The following is a 20,378-nucleotide window of genomic DNA, read 5'->3' as shown; positions in this document are numbered from 1 at the left end:
CAGCTTGAGCTCTGGGGGAATGGAATAAAAATCCCTGTCAGGAAGAAACTGTTGTTCCCCCCTCCCCACGATGCTGCTTGGACTTCAGGGAGCCGGCACACCTTCTAAGCAGCAGCAAGGGATCCTGGCTGTTTGGCTAGGGTTAGCCCTAAAGGACATACAGAGCTTGCGTGTTACAGCAGCTTCTACTACCCCTGGGTAGCAAGATAGAGTCAGGGTGCCCAAGGGGTCTGTCTGTGACTCCATGTTAAGGCTGTTCTAGTGCCTGAGGAGTTCACACTTGATACTTGGTGGGTGAAATTAAAGTGAGGAGCCCCGCTGCCTGCCAGCCCCAGGCGCCGGGGGCTGCTGCTCTCTGGGGCTCTGGCCACACTAGAAAGGTAAGTTTCTAGCTTGCCTGGTTCAGAAAACCAGAAGGGAAAGAAAGAGAACCCACATTACATTTTTTTAAAAAAGAATCCTCCTGATTTGTAAGCCACTGTCATGATTTGGGGGATTTTCCAATAGCGAGGATGGCAACAATGAGAAGCTAAGGGTTATTATGTAGCATTTAGATTACAGTAGGCTTGGGGGGGGGGGAAATCAGGATTGGGGCCCCTGTGTGCTGGGTGCAGCACGACACCTAGTGCCTTGTCTTGATCTTACGAACCAAGATACATAGAACGTAGGCCGGGTGGGGAGAAGTCTGTGTAACTCATGCAGTTGTGGATATACACGTGACCTCAAATATTACCAACCGCCCCACCCCACCCCCCAAAAATACAAAAAAAAACAAACAAAAAAATCCCATCTCCCCAACAGACCCAGAATCTGGAAAGCATTTGTCCCTCATACTGTTGAAAAGACTCACAGCAGAAAGAAGGAGTCCAGCTTCTTAAATAACTCTCTAGCAAGACAAAGAAGAACCTCTCACATCTATAGACTCACAAAACACTTCCAAGAAACTGTAAAGAAAGAAAAACACCCAGATTTTTCTGCTACTTCAAAAAACATTTGCTTTAAAGAAAGTATCACAGTTCAACTCTTTTCTGCTTTTCTAACCAGAAGGTTCTCCTCTAAAGGAGATACACCGATCCTGGAAGCACTGCAATACCAGATCAATGCATAGGGCAGACAAAGCAAGCTTCTGTTCTAACCCCCCCTGCTTCAAAAATCAAGTTAATATACAGTCCTCACATCAAGGATGTATCAGAGATTAAACTGATAAGAACAGACACAACACTTTGATCTGAGCTCCAAGGAGCCCAAAAACAATACTCACATTCTGCTATGCACGCACACCCCTGCGCCCACCCATTTCGACCTCACCAGGACGAGCTCCCAGAACCGCAACAACCACCACAACTCGGGAACTCTACCTGAGAATCACTTCCCCAAAATGACTCCAGTGGAAGACTTCGAAGCAAGAACCCTTAACACACAATTCTGTTCAAAGACAGACAAGTCTTGCAGACGCCTTCCTCTCCCTAGTTTCCCCTCTATACTCCTAATTTCCATAAAGCCACCCACTGACCTGGACTACCAATCTCTCACGGTTAACTCTTACAGCAAAACAGGGTAAAGAAAGCCTATGCAGGCGCTATTCCACAGCCCCGAGGCTCTTTTCTGCTCCTTCCCACAGAACTAGCTCAAACAGACAGTCAATTGCATCAAAGCAATTCCTTGCCATTTGGGGCATTGGTGCCCCTTAGTCCCTCTGAGGTGATCGGCTGGTTCCTTCTGGCCTGAAACGCTAGGAATCTGACTCAAAGGGCCACAGCCTTCCTCTTCTTCTGCGCCTATGAACTAGCACTCATCTGGGCAAAACGTTGACCGTTTCCTAAGTTAAAACACTGGTGTTTTCCCCACAGGAAAGGGATGGACAATTTCTCTCCTGTGGGAAGATGAGGGAAACCATGCAATCACCTTCTGGAAGGGATATTAAGGAGGGCGGCGGAAGAGCCCTCACGGACTAGACTAAGAAAGCAGCTCTTGAACTGACCTTCCAACAATGACAAACTAAAATCTGCAAGAGCAGCTTTTCAACTCAGGGGCCCAATAAGAAGCCGTTACCAATAACTAACCGAAGAGTTACAAATGACTCCAAACCAGACACTTTTAGGAAAAACCAAACGTTAACACAAACAACAACGCATTTCTTTGCTGCTCTTCAACCGTGATACTCTCCTCCACCGTTCCTCCCAAAAACATACAAAACCAAAGAGCCAGTAGAATGCACATCACAAAACAGTCCCCTGCTAGCTAGGAAACAATCTCACTAACATGAGAATCTTAAAGTAAATAAACCATTTTCAGAGCTCTGAGCTTTTTTCATATACTATAGATAAGCTTCAGCCAGTGACACCAGTTCAGGTAGCCCCCTTCTGTTTTTCTCACAGCAGGCAACAGCCTTGCCAAAGCAAAGCCTTAAAAAATTGGGTACAAACTCATCAACATTCCTCTCCACGGAAAAATGCAAAGGGAAATAGGCTGGCCAGGGGCATGAGGACAATGGCCCAGACAAAGGGGAGGACTTGGTCCAGGGGTGGAGGAAGACAGAAAAAGGGACAGGCATGGGATTGGCTTCCTGTCTTTTTTCCTTTGCTCAGCATTTTACCTGTGACTGTAATGGGGAGACTTGAGAAATACCTGTGATGCTGGTGAGGTAGGTGGCTGCCCCGAGAGCACAGAGCTGAGCATTTTCCACTGGGTTGCTGCCTGCACCCTCAGCGCCTGGCCATGATCGTATAGTGGTTAGTGTTCTGCGCTCTGGCCGCAGCAGCCTAGGTTCAAATCCGGGTCACGGCATTGCTTTTTGGTGGGGAGGGGCTATCCTGCAGCACGCCTCGTGGCTCAGTCTGATGGCGTCCATTTGCAAAGAGAGCCATCAGCCGGTCCTTAGTTTCTGCTTGGTAAAGGCAAGTCAGTGGGGTCCATCGGTCAGAAAAAGAGTCCCAGGACTTCTTGCTGGGCGTCAGGGTCCAAAAGCAACACATTACCTACTGGAAAGGGCTGTGTTTCGAATGTCCATCCAGTGTGCGTTGAAGGGAAGGATCTGCGTGCCTGGGAAGCTGCGTCCCTCCAGAGGCGCTTGAGAAGCCAAAGGGGCCGTGGGTGAGTTTGTGATGAGGTGAGTGTGAAGTGTGGAAGGGGGAGGGTGGCAAGAGGAGGTTTTGAGAGGAAAAAAGGTGCTGCTGAGCTGGTAGGTGAGGGTAAGGTCCCAGGCGGGTGTTGTGTGAGGAGCTGTGTGGGCCCGAAAAGGCGTTGTGCTGGGCAAGGGCAGGTGAGGAGGGCCAGGGCTTTTCCCAGGGCTGTTACTGCAGCCAAAGCCTTTGGGAAGCAGAAGAGGGCCATCTCGCTAGAGGGTTAAATTCACAACTCTTTCAACTCCCAGAACCCTTCTACAGCACAGATGATTTGTATACACCTTCACCGTGAGCCAAATTGGCAGGTTTCCGGGAGCCCTGTGAGTCCGATGTTGTTTTAGTCTCCCTGCTGATTTATTAGGAGAATAAAAGATGGACACCAGAACTGAGGCAGACTACGGACACCGCATTCTGAGAAAACAATGGTGAACCTCCAACTCCAGCAGTGTGGGCCACATAGACAAGTAACTAGCACCCACAATCTTTACAAGCTTTTTTCCAAAATAACTCATCTTTTGGAAAAATAGGTTGAGCCTTTTTGACAATCTGGCTAAAGATTTTAGTGCCTAATTGGGAGCCTAGTTCTTCTGCAAATCTGGCCCTAGCGGTGGGTGTGAGACCTTCTGAAAATTCTGGCCAATGTGTCTGGAAGCTCCAAGAAGCATCGCAACTTTGAGCATTTACTAGAACAGGATGAACAAAACCTTCCTTCCTTGACCGACAATCACCTTGATTCCAGGTTGAGGTTTCAAGAGAATTGATTTGATTCTTAGATGCAATGCGAAACAAACACCCTCCTGTAGACATTGGAAGGGGGAGGCTGAAATGGATCTGCCACTAAACCACGTTGCCTTTCATCAGTAGCCACCTGAGCAAGAGGGTAACCACTGGCCTAGAGGTGAAAGGCCCATAGCCCATGCTCAGAAGCCTTCAGCGGCTAGATCTTAGGAATGGAAAAGCTTAATGATCTTTCTCCGGGGTGTTACTTCCAAAGACTTGTATATAGCGCTGGGTGAAAGGTTTTTGGATGAATATTATATTTAGTGAAATATTTTGGTGGACCCAAAATGATTGTTTGGTTTGGTTTGGTTTCACCAAGAAAAGTGAAAAGAAAAGAAAAAGATCTTGGGTCAAAGTGCAATGTTGTTCTAATTTAGGTTAGGCTCGGTAAGAAGGAAAAACTAAATTGTTTGCACAAGTAAGTGTATTTGTGTAAAAGGGTGCAGAGGCTGGGCTTTAAGGGGCAGATAGCCATATTGTAGTAGTTGGAAGCTTTGCTTTCCCCATGGCCTCTAAAGAGTTTCTGAGCGTTCTGAAGGAGGCCAGGAAGTTGCATTCTTCTGGTTGAACTCCATGCGAGGAAGGCAAGGTAGACTTTTGTTGAAGAGGATAACTCCCTAACCGGGAATCGAACCTGGGCCGTGGCGGTGAAAGCGCCAAATCCTAACCACTAGACCACCCGGGAGATGACAGTTGGAAGGGTTGGGCATAACTTTCTAGGCCTACTTTCTGTCCAACTGAGGCCATTCGTTCGTCTTCAAAGGAGGTTAACACAAGCTCTGAGCTCTTCGTTTCCTTACGGTTCCCTTCCTATTTTTAGCACTGATATGAAAAAGAAACAGAAAACATATTAAGACAATTTCCAGTATTGTTATACATTGAGGCCATGTCTGTTTTTAAAAAAAAAACAGTTTTGTTGCTATCTTGTTTTACTCTCCATGGGCTTACAGAAATGTATGAGGGATGAATAAGATGTGGTGGAATCGTCAGCCTTAAGCAATCTCCATCCCAATGAAGAGGGCTGGTGGAGGATTTGAGAAAGAAGCAGTTATCTCAACTACTGAGCGCTGGCGAAGATATAGAAATAAGTAGAGAAGCTCTAGATGGCTGCTCAGGGGGAGGGGGGCAATCAGCTTCTGAAAGGTTATTTTTTCCCTCTCTTGCCTGGGCTAGAAGAGACTCAACTCTCTTAGGACCATGGAATTGTCAATGTGTCTTGTCTTCATGATGTACTAAAGGTCCGAGACCGCCTCAGCTGGTTGAGAGGACAAAGAGTGGATTCCGTTATGCTCTGAGACTCTAAGGGAGAGAGTGATGTCGAAGAGTGCAAGATGAAACACCCAACGTGGGGCTTGAACCCACGACCTTGAAATTAAGAGTCTCATGCTCTACCGACTGAGCTAATTGGGCTAGGCCTCAAAGGGTAGCAAAGGCACAGACAGTGCAAAAGAAGAGCGAAGGAAGTTTCTTTGCGTGCTGAGATTCGTTTCCTGACATTTGCCTTCTTTCCTGGTTCCTTCGCTCTCCAGCTAGCAAACAGGGCCCGTTCCAAGGCTAGTTAGATGCTGGTGTCTAGACCAGAGAAGTGGGAAAATCATCTAGCAGCTGCTCAGAGAAACCTGGGTGGGAGGGTGGAATTTAGGATTCTCCCAGCAGGAGGAGGTGCTGTTTCTCAGAAAAAGCTTCTCAGCGCCCAAAGAGGGGGCAGAGAAGACAGTTCCCCGCCGGCCGCCAGACACATCTTTTCGCAGGGAATCAGAACCCCCTGGGGTAAAACTCTTCCAAGGATGTGCGGCTCCAGGAATGTCAGAGAAGGGAAGGACTGTTTGCTTTAGGAGGTGGGTGCGGGAACCTGCAGGTCCTTAGGTCCCTCCAGCGTCCGATGAAAGCATTTGGGGGGAAGGGGCCGGGATAGACAAAGACAGGAAAGACGGGCTTGCGGCTCCTGTGCAAACACCATGTTGCCAGCGGTCCAAGAGAAGCGGGTGGGGGTTCGAGCATTTTGGCTGCTTCCTGAGGGCATGGAACTCACAACCTGGCAATGCTCAGAGCCCCGTTCCTCGGGAGTTTTCTTTGTGTTGGTCTTGTGATGCTGAGGAGGAAGCTGAAGCATCATTTGAGTTTGTTTCAGTGCCTTCGGTTGGGCTAAGGTTGTGACCCATTCATATATATAGTATGAACTATATACACTAACTATACTACAAACGAATAAAGTTAACTACAACTATATAAATCTGAACTATATATACAAGAATTAACGAGAGAAACTACGAGTAGCTAGGGAAGTGGAGGTCAGCTAAGCCGCGCCCACTGTTCCAACGACCGACACGGGCAGTAAGAAGGAACTGAGGCGGGTGGGTCAGCAGTGGTATATATCTGGCGCTATAGCGGCGCCACTCCAGGGGCACCCATCCGACCCACCGAGTGTTGCTTGGGTAAAAATCTTCCGACGAACGTGCACACGGCGTGCACACCTAACTGGAATGCATATGAGCAATCACTCGAAGAAGAACTCCTTCTTTCTTGTATATTGCAAAGAAACCTGGTGTTATTTTTCACCAAGGAAGCTGGTAGATGTTTGAACACAAAGTATTGCAGCTTGGGAACAATCCCCCAGAAATGGCATCGTCCCCCCCTCCACCCCCGAGCTTCACTCCCTGACCGTAAAGAGTGCGCAGCGCGCGACTCTCCCTTGCTGCTGCTGCCGCCGCCTAAGGGCTACAGCATAAGAGCAGTGCTAGCTGCTGTAGCACCTCAGGAGGGAGGGGACCCTGCCATTTTTGGCAGCCCTCCTCTCCCGCTACCTGGAGGAGACACGAAGGGGACTTCCGGCCAGGAGACGGACTTCACTCACCTTAGCAGCTGCTGGGGCTTCTGTGAGTGTTTGACCCTATGATTCCGCCCCCGCCCCTGCCCCTGCCCCATGCTGGGGAAGGGGCAGCCCCATCCCCCATCCACAGTGAAGTTATGGTGAGGGGCAGCAACATGGAAGGCCACCTGTGATGGCAACCCCCCCATCCAGTACCCATCATAGAGGAGGTGAGTGAGCTTTCTGGACCTGAGAGGGGCCCTACGAGCATGTGCAGTGACTGTGGTGCGGAGTGAGTGTGCTGTGGGGGCAGAGGGGCAGAGGAGGGTCCCTCCTGGAGCTTGCTGCTGCCAGTGGTGGTGATGGGGAGTCCTCTCTGGCCCTAGCCCTGGGGCAGCCTGTCTGCACCCCAAGTTCCTCATCCTCAGCCCTTCCCCACCCCAAAGCCTGCACTCCCAGCACTGAGCACACTCCTGCACTGTGAACCTCTCATCCCCAGCCCCACCCCAGAACCCTCACCTGAGGGGAAAAACATGCAACTTAAATTTGGTGGTCAGTTTGGAGTATCATTTTATTTAGCACGATACTTGACTATTTTACACCCCTTCAAAGTATGTAACTGGTCGTATACAGGTGTTACGAAGTGGGACTGTGCTTAATGTTTTCTCTGAATACTGTCTGTGTGCCTCAGTTTCCCCAATGCATTTCTTAATGCTCTAGATGGTGGGATAAGGGGTGTGATTGTTGTAAAGCCCTAGAGGGCCAGTGTGATGGTGTCTGCACAGAGAATGGCCGAAACCCTGTCTCCAGGCAACTGATGGCCTGAGCCCTCCTGCAAAGGTGCCAGCTGAAGGTGTTGGAGACAAAGAGATCAGGTGAGCAGAGAGGAGTGGGGGCTGGAGGGGTTTGGGAGTCTGGAGCTGGCTGGGGACCAGGCGTGAAGTGCAGACAAGGGGGTCTGGCTCACTGCCCCAGAATGGACCCGGCCTAGGGGTCCGGTTCACTGTACCTACAAGCTCTGTTTTACACCCTGTTCCTGTCATCGAATAAATCTCTGTGTTACTGGCTGGCTGAGAGTCACGTCTGACTGCAAAGTGGGGGGGCGGGACCCTCTGGCTTCCCCAGGACTCCACCTGGGCGGGCTCGCTGTGGGAAGCGCACAGAGGGGCAGAAGATGCTGAATGCTCCAAGGAGAGACCCAGGAAGGTGAAGCCGTGTGAGCTTCTTGCCCAGAAAAAGTCTGCTCCGAGGGAGAGGAGGCTCCCCAAAGTCCTGCCTGGCTTGGTGGGGAGCAGTTCCAGAGCATCGCCCAGGGACTCCGTGACACCCGGTACCCACCACAGGGAAGGCGAGTGGGCTTTCTGGACCTGAGAGAGTCCCTAGGAGCATGTGCGGTGACTGTGGCGCAGAGTGAGTGTGCTGCGGGAGGTGGGGACGATGGGTCCCTCCTCTGGAGCTTGCGGCTGCCGGTAACAGGGAGGGGGGTCCTCTCTGGCCCTAGCCCTGGGGCAGCCTGTCTGCATCCCAAGTTCCTTATCCCCAGCCCTGCCCCACCCCAGTCCCTGCACCCCCAGCCCTGAGCACCCTCCTGCACTGTGAACCCCTCATCCCCAGCCCAACCCCAGAGCCCTCACCTGAGGGGAAAACATGCAACTTAAATTTGGTGGTCAGTTTGGAGTATCATTTTGTTTAGCACAATACTTGACTATTTTACACCCCTTTAAAGTGTATAACTAGTTGTATACAGGTGTTACAAAGTGGGGCTGTTCTTAATGTTTTCTCTGAATACAGTGTGGGTGCCTCAGTTCCCCCTGTGCATTTCTCAAGGATCTAGATGGTGGGATAAGGGGGTGTGATTGTTGTAGAGCCCTAGAGTGCTAGTGTGATGCCGTCTGCACAGAGAATGGCTGAAACCCTGTCTCCTGGATACTGATGGCCTGGGCCGCTCTCCTGCAAGGTGCCAACTGAAGGTGTTGGAGAACAGAGAGATCGGGTGGCCTCCTAATGCCTGGAAAAGAGACAAAGGCCAGAGGAGGGAGTGTCAGTGCCTGTGCAGACTTCCGGGAAGCGCACGGTGTGGAAGGGGATGCTGGGATGCTTTGGAACAACTCCATACAAAGCCAGTCAGGACTCTGGGGGAGCTTTCTATCGGAGCAGACTGTCTCCAGTGCAGGAAGCTTACACCTTCCTGGGTCTGACCTCGAAGCATTCAGCCCTTCCACACTGTGCGCCTTACGCAGCCAGTCTGCCCAGGCAGGTCCTGGGGCAACCAGAGGTCCCTGCACCCCCAACTCCACAGTCAGACGTGACTCTCAGCCAGACAGTAAAACAGAAGGTTTATTAGATGACGGGAACACAGTTTAAACAGAGCTTGTTGGTACAGAAAACAGGACCCTCAGTCAGGCCCATCTTGTGGGGTGGGGAGCCCAGAACCAAGTTCTGTGTCTCTCCCCATTTCCCCAGCCAGCTCCAAACTGACACTCCCTCCTCTGGCCTCTGTGTCTCTTCCGGACAAGGAGGCCACCTGATCTCTTTGTCCCCAACACCTTCAGTTGGCATCTTGCAGGGGAAACTGAGGCACCCACACAGTATTCAGAGAAAACATTAAGAACATTCCCACTTTGTCACAACAGGTGCAACAAAATATAATACCATATATTGAAGTAGGCAAGTGCCGCTTCTGACTTTCCACTTTTAATTGACCCTTGTAATCTTGTGGCACTGACGCGTTGTAGCTTCATTTTATATCGGCTTACAGGGCGGGAGTGGGGGGGCACCACCATTTTGGGCCCCACCAAAAATTATACAAACCTGTCGCCTATGGGCGGGCATGGGGGTTTCTGGCAGGCGAGGGAGAAGGTGAAAGGAGGCGAGTGGTGGGTGGGGACTGACTAGGAGGGATGCAGCAAGCCAGCGGGGGGCTAGGGGGTGAAGAGGGGTGTGATGGTGGGGCCCAGCAGGGAGGGGGCTGTGATCTGGTCACCCCATGTGCAGTTTCTTCCTGCCCCCACCGAACCTTGTTTCGATGGGGTGGAGCTGGGGAAGGAGGGTTTGTTTCCCCGGGGCCGGGCGGCGCTGGGGGGGGGAAGAAGGGGGCAATTTTATATTAATAAGGAAATGTTTTATAAATTTTAATAAAATAAACATTAGTGAAGAAAATCAGTTGTACAACTATCAAAACAAATTATTTTCCTGATATGAAAGTGCAAATCAGCTAATTAATATATGATGCAATGTATGTAATAGATAATTTTGTTATTATTTATATAGTCATTGAAAGTAAATAATACATGGAAGAAACGAAAGGGTTTTTTTTAAAGTGTTTTTTTGTTTTAGTCATCCCTGCCGGGGCTCCATCGAAACTGTTCGAATTGGGCCCCACACTTCCTGAAGCCGCCCTGGCAATGAGGCTAATCATCTAGTGGAACAAGCTCCGCAAGGGACGTGGTTAATTCCCCATCACTGCCCTGTGTAAATGAAGACCGCAGCTCTTGCTGCAAGACACCTGGTGTGTGGGTGTCCCTGTTCCCCCTTCAGAACCTCTGGTACATGGTGCTTCACTCCTCCCAGTTCAAGATCCCCATCACGTGGGTGCTCCCATCCAGGATCTCTGGTGGGTGTCTCTGTCCCCCCCCGATGAACTAGCTCCATGTGTGGTTTCCCCTGCCTGCCCCCATCCGGGATCTGTGGGTGTCTCTGTTCCCCTTTTCAAGATCCGTATTGCAGGGGGGCATCCCTCCCCCCAAGTCAGACTCCCCATCATGTCGGTGCTCCCATCCCCCCCTCCAGGCTCTGCGGGGTGTGTGTGTGTGTCTAAAAAGAGACTGTGTCTCACTGTCTTGCCCAGGCTACACTGCAGGGGCTATTCACAGGTGCGATCCCACTACTGATCAGCACAGGAGATTTGACCTGCTCTGTTTCCAACCTGGGCCGGTTCACCTCTCCTTAGGCAACCTGGGGACCCCAAGCTCTCCCAGGATCACCATATTGATGCTGAACTTAGTGCAGACACCTGATCAGCACAACCCCCTGCAGCCCAGAACTCCTGAGCTCAAGCGATCCGCCAGCCTCAGCCTCCCCAGGAGCTGGGATCACAGGTACCAGCCACAGGGCCCAGCTTGTTTCTCAGCCTGGCAGCTGGAGCTTTAAACTCTGCTTGTGAGCTCTGTGCCTTGGCCAGACGGGGACAGCCTGGAATGGGAAATGCTCCTGCTCCCCCCGCCCCCGTCTCATGTCGAGCTGCAGGCGCCGCTGTCCTCCCAGGTAAGATCCCGGCTGTTTCGGTGCCCCCTTCCCCCGCCCAGGTGTCCGGGTACCTCTGCCCCCCAGACAGAATCCTGGATGTGTGGGTGTCCGTCCCTCTGCAGAGGATCCCGGAGTGTGGATGCCCTTGTCCCCCCCTACAATATCCTGGGTGTGTGGGTGCCACTCTCCCACCCGTAGATCTCTGGTGGGTGGGTCCCCAGGGTGTTTGTGCTCCCATCCCCCGATACAGGCTGGGGGGGGTTATAACTGGCTCTCCCTGTCCTGCCCCGGTGGTGCTACAGCAGCTGTTCACAGGGGCAGCAGCCCCACTGTCAACCTGCAGCTTTAACCTGCTCCAGGGGTGACCTGCTTCACCCTCCTGTGGGAGCCCAGGGACCCCAAACTTCCCAGAATCACCTGATTGATGCCGAGCTTAGCACAGACACCGGCTCAGCATGGCAGGGAGCTGCCCTGAGCCCTGACAATCAGCTTCCCTCTGCCTCCTGCTGCACAGCGAGGATCCCACGCGAGAGGCTTTGTGCCCAGTTTGTTCAGGAGCGTCCCAGGCTCCAGCTGTAAACTCTGCTGGTCAGTTCTGATCTTTGGCCACACGGGAGCGGCAGTAACGGTCCCATCTAAACGCTGTTTGCGTTCGGCCCTTCGGATCACAGATTGTAACCCGCGGGCAGATCTCTGAGTGCAGCCAAATCCCTCCCCAAACTGAACATTGAAGCAGCAGCTCCCGTTGGAAAGATCAGGATTTTTGCCTTTAAAAACAAGGGAAATATCTGCAGCGAGAAACTGAAGAAGCTCAATTGATTTCATTGACTCCATGAATGTTCCTCTGTGTCCCCCTAAGAGTCATGCCCCACATTTTGGGGACCACTGAACCCTACTCGCTAAGCAGGGGCTAGTGATGCCAAAGCCCAGGGAAAGGGAGAACAAGTGCGGGGCCCCCAGCACTGGAGCCATGTGAAGGGGCTGCAGGAGAGGAGCAATGGCTGGTGGCCCAGGGAATTAAGGGCAAAGGGGGCACAGGAGGGGGCAGGAGTTAGGGGTGAAGGAGGTGCAAGGGTTGGGAGTGCAGGAGCTAGCGGTAAAGGGGGAGTGGGGATCATCCAGGGGCAATGGGGAAGTGCCAAAGTACAAGCTTTGCCCAGGGCACCATTTTCCCTAATGCTGGTCTGAGCAAACAATTGGAAATGACCCTTCAGTGAGACCAGAACCATAGTGTAGAAAAGCCCCTTTGTTAAATGGTGGGGGCTGAGGGCTTAGGGAGATGGGTTAAAAAGCTACAGGCATTTGTCTGTGGATGTTTGATTCTTGCCTGCTGGGCAAGGCTGGGGTGTGGTGTCTCCACGGCTGTACTTTCAGTGTCTGATCTGCCACAGGGAGCCAAGTCTAGACATACTCAGAGGCTCTATGCCAGGGTTTCTCAAACTTCCTTTCACTACAACCCCTTTTTGCCAAAAAACCCCAAAAAACTTACTACCTGACCCTAGAAAGACACACCAAGCCCCTCTACACTGAGCACAGGCAGAGGAGACAAAGCCTGAGCCCTGCCCCAGTTGGGGGAGGGCAAAACCAGAGCTTGAGGGATTCAGCCCTGGGTGGTGGGGCTCAGACTTTTGGTTTCAGCCCCAGGCACCAACAAGTCTAATGCCAGCCCTGGCGACACCATTAAAACAGGGTTATGGCCCACTTTGGGGTCTTGCCCCACAGTTTGAGAACCACTGCTCTAGGCTGATGGGAGAGAGTTTTCCTGGGGGTGTAGTTAATCCACTTCCCAAGAGGTGGCAGCTATGTCAGTGGGAGAAGCTATATCGGTGGGTGTGCAAGCTGTGGTGTTTACCACATTTAAGAAGTTTAATCAAACCCCATTTTGAAAACCACCTGTGGTCTGGGAATGGCAAAGGACCTCGATGAATCAGGGTTTGTCCTTCAAAGTCCTGGACATCACAATTCCATACTCCTGTTGTCATTGGGGATATTGCTCAGTGTTAGAGTGCTTAACTGCAGTTCAAATAGTCCTCAGTTCAAACCTCTGTGTTCTCTTATAACCTTCTTTCTTTTTTTTAAAAAAAAGGAAAACATTTTCATTTCCATTCTCCATTATGTTCAGGGGCTCCTCTATACGGGAGTGCTTGATATCAATGTAAACACTCAATATTTCGCTGTCCAAATGCATAAAAACCTAGCAAAGCTGTCCATCCGCTGAAATCAGTTTCAATCCTCAAAGTGTCAATTTATGTTTTCATCAGTTAAACAAAGGTATCATACGAATGTACATTTGCAGATCCCTCTTCCGCAGGAGCTATGTTGTGCAGAAGAACAAGAACCACATCCAGCTGCAGTTCAGGAGTCTGATGACCAAAGAGCCACGAAGTGTTCTGAGGGCTGGAGAAAAATGCCTTCCTGGTGTTGGGAGGGGAACAGGAGAAAAGACAAAAGAAGCAAGAGACAAAGAGAAAGGAGGGAGGGATGGATGGAGGAAAAGGTGAAACCAAAAGGACAAACCCTAATGTCCCCAGTGATTCTAAGGGACAAAATCCCAGGTTCGGAATAAAATTCTGCCTCCTTAAGCTCGTGTTTTCCATGCCTAGAATTCAGTGGTCACCAGATGGATCAGACTGAACAGGTTTCAAACCTCGAGGAGGCTCTTACCTTCTAAACAGGGAGGGCTGTTTACTAGTAAAATCACTAAAAGGGAAGGAGAAAACTCGAAAGAGGTTCCTCCTGGCACTCATGTCCGTGAACCCGAATACTCTCTCAGTCCTCAAAGAGAGACCTGGAGAAGGAGACTTGCTGAAGCAAAGCCACAGGGGTCTCTGAGGTTTCCCTGGCCCCTCGCCCCTGTCCTGCCTGGTTGATGTCAGCATCTCTCTGTGAGGTCACCACCTCCCCACCACCTCTGACCAATAGTCTGAGGTCCTGCAAAAGGCCTTTGTGATGTCACTGCCACACCCTTCCCTTGCTGTGCTAATGTCCTGCCCCTGGGCAGGCACTTTGCAGGTTTGAGCTACTCCCTGTGGATCACCCACTCAAGGAGAGTTCGTTCTAGGAAGCAAGCCGGCTAGACAGGAAAACATCAGACGCTGCTCCCAATGCTACACTCAGTTTTTCAGAAATTAGTCGACTTTATGGCCAGAAGAGACAACTAGAGCATCTTATTTGACCCCCTGCATATCACAGGCCTCCTGTATGACACAATACCTACTTTTGGGGCAAACACATTCCAGAAAGGCGTCTAGTCTTCATTAAATGATATCAAGAGATGGAGAATCCACCACTTTCCCTAGAAGACATTTTTCTCCAGCCCTCAGAACATTTGGTGGCTCTTTGCTATTGAAAGAGCTCAACCTGTTTAGCTTATCAAAAGAAGATTGAAAGGTGATTTCATTGAAGTGTTGAAGGGCCTTAATGGAGAGAAAATATTGGGTATGAAAGGGCTCATTAATTGAGCAGAGAAAGGCATAACAAGACCCAATGTCTGGAAGCTGAAAAGAGACAAATTCATATTACTACTAAGGCACAAATATTCAACAGCGAGGATGATTCACGACAGGAACAAGCTCCCAAGGAAAGTGGTGGATTCTAATTCTAATTCCTTATGAATATTCTGTGTGTTTGTGTCTGCAGGGGAGGAACATGCTATATGGCCAGAGGACTTTATTCCTCCAGCCTGCAAGGACAGAGGGGATGTCAAGGAGTTGCTCCTTCAACCCCCCCGAAAGGCCCTTCTTAGGAAAGGCAAAATCCTGGAGAGAAAGAGTAACACTGAACAAGACTCCAGAAAGACAGATTTTTATACTCACAGTGAGAAGTTCTTTACCTGACCAGGGACTTGAACCCTGGACCCTCAGATTAAAAGTCTGACGCTCTGCCAACTGAGCTAGCCAGGCTCACATATGAAAAGTGCAAGTTGGTGCAGAGGTGAAGCTATTCAAGAAAAAGCGAGATGGCCACAATAGGGGAAACCTGCTGCTCTCTCTCTCTTCCCAGCCCTGGCCTGGCTGGGTATTAGTGCTGGTTAAAAAGACGGGAAAATATCGGCATCTACCAGCCATTCATAGCTGTACAAGACTCAGGCACAATACAGAGGTGCCCATCTGTAAGTGCCAAATGGTTGGATTGGCTAATGCAGCCTGTAGACGTCCAGGGCACTCTGGGATATACAGCCAAGTGTCCATCACCATCATCATTTCAAAGGGATAATAATAATGGTAGCAAGGTTCACAACTGACTCAGCAGTTGCATACAAAGGTGCACGTTTGGCAGTTACATTGTCTCAGGTTGGCCTTCCCGGTCTAGATGTAGAAGTTACAACATTTAAACTTGAACGAGGGGCCAATTTCCCCATCATTTCCCACCTTTACATCCAAACACGATGAAGGTAGCAGATAGAGCCAGAGCAGGTTGTCTATGGGACCAAGTATGTGCAGAGTATCCTCGACAGAGGTTTGTTCAACCTGTTCTTAAAAACCTCTGAGGACAGAGACACCACAGACGCCTTTGGGAGCCTATTCCAGAGCTTAACTGCACTCAGCATCTGACACTGGTGAAGTAGGAGGCTGAGAAAAACAACACTGGCTGTCAAAAAAAAACAGCCCTCCCTGGTACTTTAAGCAGTAGGTTCTGGTGTTTTAACAGCCATGGCCTGGGTTCAATTCCTTTAAAAACCAGAAGTTTTTCAATGAAAATCTCCATTCATTTCGCATTTGAAATGGAAAGGAAAAGAGGGCTTCTTGTCCTTATCAACAAGGCAAAGAATGGCTTTTTTCTCAGTAAATATTTTTAAAAGGCGCTGACTCGACCTGAAGATCTCATTTCATTTGTATTTACAATGGAATGATTCTCTCTAGGATAGACAGAAATTCTTTAGCTAGACTCGGATTCCACGGGAATACGAGAAGCGATAGTGTCTAACACCTGCCTTTTTTCGGACAACAGTGATGTCCAAGTTTTCCATGGACATTTCCCTTCCAGCACCTCAGGCCCCTCCAACAATACAAGAAACTGAAATGCACAGAAAGTTTCTCACCATAGGATTCACTGACCAGGCCGGGGGAAAAGTTTTGCCAGAACACTTGGTTATAATATCCCTCCCTGACCTTAAATGGAAAGCGAGGGGCTAACTCTCAGAGCACATAACCACAGCTTATGAGTCTCACATTCTACACTGTCAATGTACCCTTCTCCCTCCCGCTCTATATTGACCAGCCAAGCCTGCCCCCCTCAAGCCAGGCCAAGACTCTTCTGGGTAAGGAGCTTGGAATTTACCCAGCTAGGGGCTCTACACGCACCACTTTTGAAGATGTTTGAATTCCCTCCAACTTCTCTCATACAAATGCTAAATAGTTGGTGGTGTAATGTTACAGGAGAGGTTGAAATTAAGCTATTTCATCAGATAGAAGACAGTGATTGTGTCAGAAGTGGGATGTGAATGGAGCCTAGAGCAACAAATGACAGTGTTAGAGGGCTTATTCCTTCACCCTCTCCTCCTCTTGCCCTGGCCTCTGTGGCTTTTAAGCCTTCCCTTGGAGCTGTCAGCACCAGCCACCTCTGCTCCAGGTGCCCAGAGGAGGAGAGGTGCTGGGCTTCCGCCTGCCCAGCCCTGACTATGAAGCCTGGCCCTGGCCCTGCTTCTTTCAAGCGCCAGGTGGGCAAGAGGGAAAGCACAGTGGCAAGTGCCAGACTTGTGGGCACCAGGTGAAGCCGTGAGAATCCCAACCCTCAGGTGTCAGTTCTAGAGCCCTGACCCATCCAGCAGGAGGGGAAAAAAATGGTGCTTGTACAGCTGGAGACAGGGAAGTGGAGCAGTGTGAGCTCCAGGGCTTTACCACAAGGTCCCACTGAGATTTGAACTCAGATTGCAGGATTCAAAGTCCTGAGTGCTGCCCATTACACCATGGGACCAGCTCATTCTGCCTTCTCTAGCCATCAGTGACCCTCATGGGACCTGCTCGAGTAAGGGACTGTTGGCCCCTTACTAAAGCTTAGTGGGGGGTTTGGTTGGCTAGTTCCCAGTCCCAATAGAAGGGGGAAGGGCCAATGGGAAATCAGGACCCTGAGACTGACAGTCCCCTGGGGCAATGGGGAGAGGCCAAAGCTCCAAGTTAGCTGCACTGACAGGCCAGGCAGTGTAATGAGGGAGTCACAAGGCCAGGGGGTCCCATCCTCTGTAGGAGCTGGAACTGCCTGGGCCAGAGTGGGGCAGAGCTAAGGAGAGAGCAGGAGCCTGAGAAGAACCGGGGAGCAGAGCTGCACAGGTGTAGTGCCAGAAACTGCTCCCTGTAGGACTTTGTTACCTGCAGCAGTTACTGAGACCTGAGGTTGTTCTTATTTGCTGACTTGTCCTAATTGGCTAAAACTTGACAGTGGTGGGGGATGGAAGCATAAACGCTTCGTCCTCCAAGCGACCCTGCCTGGTGTCCATCTGTATCTATTACCTCTTAACACCGGATTGTAAAAAATAGAGTGAGGTCATTTAAACATCATTTATTTTGCAGCTTCATTTACTATGCTAACAATGTAGCATCCTGACACTGATACTTCTGCCCATGTGCCCTGTGGGTTGGATTCATTTTAGTGGGATGTGGGACATGAGCAGGATAATTTAAACTCTTAATTTCCTTATGGTTTCCCTGCAATATACTTCTCTGCTGGTGCGATTTCTGACCATTGCACGTCTATTGTATTTATTACAATAGCACAAGTAAGTCACACAAGTGACATAGTCTAAGGGCTTGGCTACACTTGCAAGTTAGAGCCCATTAAAGCAGCTCCGGGTGCCCTAACTCCTGAGGTGTCCACACTGGCAAGGCACATGGAGCGCCTGGGCTCTGTAGGTGGAGCGCTCCTGGTAATCCACCTCCATGAGAAGTATAAAGCTCGCTGAGCCCTGCTGAAATACCCGGGCATCAGTGTGGATGATGTGTTGCATCACTGCACTGTGTTTGGCCTCAGGAAATGTCCCATAATCCCCTGAAGTCAAGTGCCCACTCTGGTCATTGTTTTGAAATCGGCTGCAGGCATGCGGATATCCCCTTTCAAAGCTCCGTTTCCGACAGCCGGCTGCTTATCTGCTCCGGGACAAAGCAGCCATTAGTGTGGAATGCTGCTGCTGTGAGTGTGTGTGAGAGAGGGGGGGTCTGCTGCTGTCCGAACACACAAGACAGCATGCTGACACACTCTCACCCCCCCAAACACACTGTCGCTCCCCCCACGTACACACAACACACTCCCTGTCACACTCCACTCCCGTCCCCCATTTGAAAAGCACATTGCAGCCACTTGCACACTGGGATAGCTACCACAGTGCACTGCTCTCTGTGGCATTGCCAGAGCTGCTAATGTGGCCACTCCAGTGCGCTTGCAGCTGTCAGTGTGAACACACGGCAGCGGTTTCCCTTCTGTGGTTTAACTCCCAGTGCTCTACATCTGCAAGTGTAGCCAAGCTCTAAATTTGCCAGACCAACCGAACTCAGTAACTGCCCTCCACCACCATGTGCAGTGAGTAGGGGCACAGTGAAGCACACACCACACTTGCTGGCTCAGCCTTGTGCATGCTGGGGTGGCCACCTCCCCGTTGATGAGACCTGGTCCCACCATCTCCGTGGAGCTCCAGTCTGCCCTGCTGCCATCCCTGTCTGTGTTGTCTTCTCTAGCAGTTGACTGGAAGGTGAGCATTGGCCGCATGCCATGTAGCCGTGTTGTCTCGAAGGGCAAAAGCAGGAGAAATGGTGCCTTTATAGCCCACCCAATATTCCATAACATAGTTAAGGAAAATATTTCTCAATGAACTCTCAGTAAAACACCAGAAGCAGCCAGTGTCCGCATCAGTATACGAGCATTGGTATTTTCTTGAAATTTGTCAGACCAACCTAACTAACACCTAACACACATTTGAAGTTCTTCTTTTCACACTGTTGCTCATTCTCAGGTTGTGCTTTGTCTCCAGACAGATCCATTCTCTTTCAGGACAGCCTTGCTCTTTCTGTCTGTGTCACTCACTGAGGTGTCGGAGTAAACACTCCCCTTCCTTCTATTCTCAGACAAACACTAGTATTAAGTGTTTGCTACTGATGGGTCTAGAAAGCGTTTGTCAAGTAGAAGATGCCATTTCTGGGGGATTGTTCCCAAGATCCAGTACTTTGGGTTCAAACATCTCCCAGCTTCCTTGGTGAAAATAACACCAAGGCTTCTTTGCAATATATAAGAAGAAAGGAGTTTTTCCACCTGCGATGGGACTTGAACCCACAATTTCTGGCTTCGGAAGACAATGCCTTATCCATTAGGCCACTGGGGCCCTGAAAAGTACTGGAAAGAGGGATGGAAATTCCCTCTCAGGATTGCACATTCCTCACATTCATTCAGAAGCCAAATACCCATTTAATCACCTTACAGAAACGTCTGCATCCCCTGGCAGCGAGGCAACTGGGCAGGTCGCTGACAGAGCTGAGCACCACCTTTCTGCCAGCCACCTTTAGAGAAGAACCCCACCCTGGAATCACCCCTCCCTCCTTCAGCACCTCCACGGCTGTGGCTCTGAGCGGCAGTAGGATGATTAGGGGGTGAATCCGGGGCTGGAAGGGGGGTAAGGTCGGCCTGTAAGGAATAACCAGGTGGGGCAGACCCAGGGGGAGGCTGTGGGCTGCTGGTCGGTTGTTGGGATCCGAGCTCTAGATCAAAGCTGCACAATGACCTGACACCCAGGGTTATAAGGCCGACATAGTGACCCTCTTACTGGCCTCGGTGACCCCCAAACCCTTGTTACTAAGGGCATTGAGGAGTCTCTGTCCCTTAATAACTTCTGGGAGCTCCCCAGCAGGCTGTGGGCGTCAGCCACCTCCTGCCACACAGGTTAGACTCTTGGTGCTGTGCCAGCCGCCCCCTCGCTTGCAGGCCCCGTGTAAGAAGCAGGAGGCCTGGTGCTGGCAGAAGAGGGTTTTGATTAATCGAGCTCTGTGTGATGGGCACAGGACGCTTCCACTCAGTAGCATAGCTGGGGGGGAGCAGGGGAAGCAGCTAAAATCGGGGAGGGGAGGCTGAAGCCCCACTTCCCTCCCAAAATGATTCCCATTGGGGGACACCAGGATGGGGTGGCAAGTGGTGGCCTGTGTCGGTGGTTAATGAGGTGGGTCTAGTTGTAGATTGTTATTCATTCCCCACCTTGACAATTCACACTGTCCCTTTCCCATGCAGATTCCCAGCACCTCGGTGATCCTGGTAGCAGGGGTTGGGGCCTGAGATTTTCAGGGTTCTTTTCCTCCACCTGGAGTGAACTCAGCTTTTCCCCATCCCAGACAATCCATGAAATAACAACAGGGGCATAAAGAAAAGGGGAGGGAACATCTCATGGCCAGGGCTGGATGTGCTCAGGGCCCCCTGCTTGTCCATTGTTTCCATGGAATTTGGCC

General features: G+C 50.6%; 5 non-coding genes across 5 annotated transcripts; all 5 read right to left on the bottom strand.

Annotated features, from left to right (window-relative positions):
* Positions 1-1,059: 1,059 nt before the first annotated feature.
* Positions 1,060-1,255, bottom strand: LOC120389487. Its single transcript, XR_005590961.1, has one exon. It is a non-coding gene; the product is annotated as a U2 spliceosomal RNA (small nuclear RNA).
* A 3,263-nt stretch (positions 1,256-4,518) lies between these two features.
* On the bottom strand, positions 4,519-4,590 carry TRNAE-UUC. Its single transcript has one exon. It is a non-coding gene; the product is annotated as a tRNA-Glu (tRNA).
* A 652-nt stretch (positions 4,591-5,242) lies between these two features.
* TRNAK-CUU lies at positions 5,243-5,315 on the bottom strand. The gene has a single exon. It is a non-coding gene; the product is annotated as a tRNA-Lys (tRNA).
* Positions 5,316-14,788: 9,473 nt separating this feature from the next.
* On the bottom strand, positions 14,789-14,861 carry TRNAK-UUU. Its single transcript has one exon. It is a non-coding gene; the product is annotated as a tRNA-Lys (tRNA).
* Positions 14,862-16,803: 1,942 nt separating this feature from the next.
* Positions 16,804-16,875, bottom strand: TRNAQ-UUG. Its single transcript has one exon. It is a non-coding gene; the product is annotated as a tRNA-Gln (tRNA).
* Between the last annotated feature and the right edge of the window lie 3,503 nt (positions 16,876-20,378).

Source organism: Mauremys reevesii, linkage group 23 (assembly GCF_016161935.1).
Source record: "Mauremys reevesii isolate NIE-2019 linkage group 23, ASM1616193v1, whole genome shotgun sequence".
Taxonomy (NCBI): domain Eukaryota; kingdom Metazoa; phylum Chordata; order Testudines; family Geoemydidae; genus Mauremys; species Mauremys reevesii.
The sequence above is the reverse complement of the archived record's forward strand: the minus strand, read 5'-3'. Positions and strand labels throughout refer to the sequence as shown.